Consider the following 6,248-nt stretch of genomic DNA (forward strand, 5'->3'; position numbering starts at 1 on the left):
TGAAGAGTCTGCCATGAAGAATGTGCCTTATGCCATGGTATGTACAAGACCTGATTTGGCATATGCTACATTCCTGGTGAGTAGATTCATGAGTAGACCAGGTAAAGAGCACTGGGAGGCAGTAAAGTGGGTCTTGAGATATCTTAATTCCACTTTGAAGACAGGTGTGATCTATGGCAAACAATATAGCAAGCGAGAAGGACTCATAGGATATATGGATGCAGATTATGCTGGTGATCTTGATAAACGAAGATCAACAACTGGATATGTTTTCACATATAATGGAAATACCATCAGTTGGAAAGCAAACTTGCAACCTATAGTGGCCCTGTCAACCACAGAAGCAGAATATGTTGCAATCACAGAAGCTGCAAAGGAAGGAATTTGGTTGAAGGGTATTTTGGCTGAGCTAACTGGACACAAGGTGGATGTCAAACTCTTCTCTGATAGTCAAAGTGCTCTGCACTTAACAAAGAACCCGATGCACCATGAGAGAACAAAGCACATTGATATAAGGTTACATTTTGTTAGAGATTTGGTGGAGCATGGAAAAGTTCGAATGGAGAAGATAGCCACTGAAGAGAATCCAACTGATATGCTGACCAAAGTCATTCCTAATGTGAAATTCAAACATTGTTTCAGGTCGATCAATGTTGGAGAAATAGATCCTAGTCCTTAGCTGTTGTGATGATGGTCCAAAGCTTATAAGAAATCCAAGGTGGAGTTTTGTAATGTTGGCTTTCTTATCTAGCTTATAAGAAATCCAAGGTGGAGTTTTGCATTACAAGTAATTTTTTTTTTAAAAAGAGAATCAACATTAATCAATATTCTGGTGAAGCAAAAGACTATCAGCACATAGCATTCAGTTCAACGGATGTATTCCATTAATAATCCAGTTTTTTGGAAAAACGTTGCAAAATTTATTTTGCTTTCAATCTGGCATTTCGAATAATTGTTTTTAAAAAAACATCTAATAAAGGTTATTATATTTTCTTCTGGATTACCATAATATTTCAATTTCAATTTTTAGTTCCTTTCACTTTCGGTCATAGATGTACACTACATTCTTAAGAGATGATATCATGAAATCGAGAATTGGCTATATTATGATCATGATACTTAAGAAAATTAATCTAAATTGAAAAAAGTCACCGAATAAATTTATTGCATGTCCAAGTTCGAAATCTTTAAAATATTTTTAAAATTTCGAAAAAAAAGTCACCGAAAATCTTGTACATGTTCAAAAAAAAAAAGTCATCGAAGAAATCTGAAAATTATTTTTCCAAAAAAATCACAGAAATCATGATCATTCATACATAATACCCACCTAAATCGAAAATCATAAGAAAATTGTATGTCCAGGTTCGAAAACATCTAACATGTATTAATCTAACAAGTTCTTTTAAAAAACAGAAGAAGAATCAGATTGTTCGGAACAGATATTTTCGTGCTATAATAACTAACTGAAAATTTACCTTGCAAAATCTGTGGTGCCTTGCAGCAAACTACAGCCTACAGATGGAATTTGGGAGGAAATGATGGGGATGAAGGGAGTATTTACGTGTGTGAATTGGAAAGGACGCAAGCGGGAATCAAAATTTTGTGTGGCGGGTTTTATTATATAATTAACTAAGCCCATCTGTTTTGTTTTTTTCGAAAATATCAAATTTAAAATGGGAAGATTATCGTCAAAAAAATTGGAAAGATTACCAAATCCCAATTTTGTTTGTGGAAATCAAACAAAACAAATGCGCAAAAGAGTTATTTTCGAAAAGAAACTTTGGCTGAGGTTATTAATCCAAATCTACTTATAAATAAATTAATAATATTAGTAAGGATAATAAATTTGAAAACAAAACTAATATTAAATAATATGGTCTATGGATTCATGATATTATAAAAGTCACATGATGAATTAAAAATTCATGAGTTTAAAAGTGATAATTATCTAATCAAAAACCTTTTTTTTTTTAAAAAAAAAAACCCAATTATTTTGCAAACTTAATTTTTAAGAAATAACTAAGACATCAAATAAATTTTATTTTGAAATCATATAAATTGTTTGGAAAATTGTTTAGCAAACAAATATTAATCAATGTTTTCGAAACCGGACCGGGCCGACTGATTTGACCGGAAACCGGTCACTAGGGATGTCAATTCGGGTGGGTCGTATGAGTTCGTGTTGGGTCGACGAAAATAAATTTTAAACATTTTTCAACCCGAACCGACTAATCCGATCAACCAGAACTAACCCGATTTTTTAATTTTTTTACAAACTTTTAAACAAAATAATTAAATAAAAATTCAAAAACACAATAATAATAGTAATATTTAATTTAATCACATAATAACAAAATCTAAACTTATATATAATTTAATTTAAATTTGAAAGTTTAGTACTCCAAAAAAATTTGGAAGTGTAGTTGTAGAATATTTAAAGTATATACTTATAACAAAAAATAAAAATTGTACAAAATAAAAATTAAATGACTAAAATCTATTATATTAATACATAATAAAAAATTTTCAAACATACAATGTATAAAAATGTAGCAAATCTTTCTTACTTTCATATAAAAACAATAATATTAAAAATATTCGGGTCATCTCAGTTGATCTGACCCAACCCTGACCCGATTAATATTTTTGGGTTAGCTTTCAGGTCAACTCGATTCGACCCTAACCTAAAAACCCTCAATCCTAACCCTATATTTTTCGGGTCGACTTGTATCAGGTTGATGGGTATGGTTGTGTTTTGACACCCTGCTACTAGGATCCAAAACACCCCCAAAAATCGTTTTAACGGTAGAACCTTTCTAAAACTTTTTTGTTATAGTATCCGATTTCGAATCGGTTTTTCACCGCTTTCACCGATATGTCTGTTGCTTCGGTTCTCAACCACCGCTTCTACAGATATGTATATTGCATCAGTTATCCGCCATCGCTTCTATTCAGATTTCATTAGATGCGCTTACCAATCGATTCTAAACAATAAAGAGAAAAACTGTGGGGTGCAGTATTTATGCTTGGCTTTAGAAGCGTTTCAAAAATTACCCGGAGAAAATAAGTAGCTTTCGGAGCGGTCTTTGAGCGATTCTGAAAGTCTATTACAAGATTGTGTGGACATACACATTTCAACTTCTTTTTTGAATCGCTTATACTTAACCGCTCCTATACACAAGCATTAGAGGCGGTAATCATAAACCGTTGCGATAGCATATAGACAATAGAAGCGGGGTTACAACCGACTCGAAATTACCGATTCTAAAACACTTGTTTTTTTGTAGTGAAAGTAATATGAATTATACATTAAAAGAAAGATTGTATTAGCTTGATTCATTTTAATTGTGTAATTTTTATTCGCATCATATTTAAATCACTTTTGATATAACTATATTTTTATAATAACTTAGAAAATAAAAAATTGTATTTAATTTATGTATAAGTAATTTATAAGAAATGGTCCAAACCTATGTGAAACTCCTTTTTTTGTTGAATATATATCTCGTTTGGTGTCACATTTGTTGCGATCGCGAACATTTTCTCAGCGCCCAAGTATTGTTTAGATGCTTTCGTCTTTTGTCAGCATCCAACCTCTGATAACACGAATAAATCTCAAAACAGTTTTTGTTATCTCTTTTGCAAAATTAATTCGGTGTGATATTTGATATAAAAAAAGTGAATAACATTACTACATGGAGAAAATAGTTTATTCTCAAAAGCAAATCACGTTATATGGCATCAATCACGTTCAATAAATTTATGAAATGCAGTGTAACTTGATAAATATATTCAAAATATCGGAAAATTAATCATTTAGCACAACTTTATAATTTCGATGTCATCACCTGGAGGGTTGAAAAAAGGCGTTGTAGTTTGAGTAGACATCAATTGAGAAGTCTTGAATGATAGTCTAAAACTTAGTTTTTAGTATACGAATAAATATTCAAGAAATGATTGAATATATGATAAGACTAACCATGATATGTTTGCATCATGAGATTGATAAAAACAGTAATCAAACGATTTCTCCAATTTCATAAATTTCATCATTTGGCCCTCGTTCACAGCAGATCATCCCATATTTTAATTCTAATCAAATTAAGTCTACAAAAAAACTTATATGATTGTTTAATTATTAATCTGTATAATTTATATAATAAAATTTAAATATGATACTTGCTCGTATCCAATAATACGATATCTTTTTTGTACCCAAGTGATCTAACTTTCTTGTCAAATTCATGAAAAGATTAAATGTTTTTTGGTACTTCATTAACATGTGTAGCATTAGAATATTATAATTAAATATAAAAAATATTCTTTTTATTTATTGAAAAAGATAATTAGTGATAATTTTTATACGTTGATCTCATTTTCTCTTAGATCTGATGTCACCTCATTGAATTTTGTGAAAGTGAAATGTAGCTGAAGTTAGTTTGTATTGTAGTTTTTTGACAACCGTACACCGTTGGAAGAATAGTTCAAATTTTGAGTTAACATTTGGATAATTATTGTTTATGCATTTGACAAGCAGATTATAGTTTGCACTCTTGCAATTAATAAGAATCAAACTCATAACATTGATTCTGATACCAATTGTGCGACTGAGCGCTTGCCATTTTACTAAAAGCTATAGCTGGTTGTAATGGTGCAAATCAAATATTTAAACTGCACAGCAGCTCAAGCACCATGATTCGATCGCTCTACCCAACAGAGAAAATTATTGCACCTCAACATAGATCATGTAATCTTTATTTTTCTTCAGTAGTGCTCGAAAATTATGGATTCCATTTGAAAAAATTAGTCCATGAATAAGTGTCATCTGCAATACAAACACAAAGCAAGCGAATAATAAAATAGTAATGGTTACAGATACATGCATTGCGATGATTTGTCAAGTATAATTAAAAGGCATGACATATTTTTCAGTGCATAAACTAAACCAAACATGAATTCATGTAACTGCAAAAGCATGTATATTGAAAACATTTGTTTTGTTATATCAAAATAATTAATCACCCGGCCTTCATTGATGGATGTCATTTTTAGGATAGTTTTCCCTCATTTGAGTGTAATTTCGTAATTTTGCCGAAGAACAAATATCTTGATAACAACCTTTTTGTTGTTGTTTTTTTATTTCTCTAAATGGTGTGCGTTTACATTATCCATTGCAGCTATTTTATAATTAAACCGCTAAAAGCTGATTTTGTATGGATATTCGTATTCACGTTAATTGGTAAGCTAGACGTTAAATCTCACGAAATGCATGACATTTGTAAGTTATACGGAACATTTATATCATCATTAATATGTTGTTATGAATTATTTTTATTATTATTATTATTATTAAATATGGATTAAGATTAGTATTTATTATTTCACTCTGTGCATAAGTACATTGCATCAATTACATATCTTTCTCAATTCACCAAATGTATAGTACTATAAATCGTAAATGAATGTATATATGGATTCTGATTAATATAAGTGTTGTAAGTAAATGATGATGATGAAGAATTTTATGAAACATTCATGTGTATTTCATAGATGGATTCATTGAAATTATCTTGACATGTATATATTAATGTTTTTATATGTGCTAGACGTCTTATAAAATAAAAGTACTCATGAAACAAGAAGTTTTCTAACATGACTAAAGAGAGTTTAGTGTGGAACTATTTGTTGAAATTCAGATTATTGTTGTTTTATTTAGAAATATTATTTTACTATTTTTTAGTATAAATTAATATAAATTTATTGTACCGTATTAATACATTAATATTAATAAAAAATACTATAATATCTTTTGCAATAAATACGTAGACATTAAATAAAATCATAATAAATGAAAATGATTATAATATCAAGGAAGAGGTAAACGAGGAGAGTGAGTAATTAGATAGTACAATTAATAATTAATTGTTAAGAAAGAAGTCAATTAGGAAAATTAACAAATGAAACCCATATATTATTATATTATATTATTATTATTAAATTACTTATATTATAGAATAGATAGATTATAGATTATAGAATCTTGACATGTATATATATTAATGTTCTTATATGTGTTAGACGTCTTATAAAATAAAATTATTTATTATAAAACAAGAAGTTTTTTAACATGACTAAAGTAAGTTTAATGTGGAACTATTTAGTAAAGTTCAGTTTATTGTTGTTTTGTTGGGAAATAATATTTTACTATTTTTTTGGTATAAATATAAATTTATTGTACCGTATTAATA

This window comes from Henckelia pumila, unplaced genomic scaffold, assembly GCF_033568475.1.
Source record: "Henckelia pumila isolate YLH828 unplaced genomic scaffold, ASM3356847v2 CTG_233, whole genome shotgun sequence".
Taxonomy (NCBI): domain Eukaryota; kingdom Viridiplantae; phylum Streptophyta; class Magnoliopsida; order Lamiales; family Gesneriaceae; genus Henckelia; species Henckelia pumila.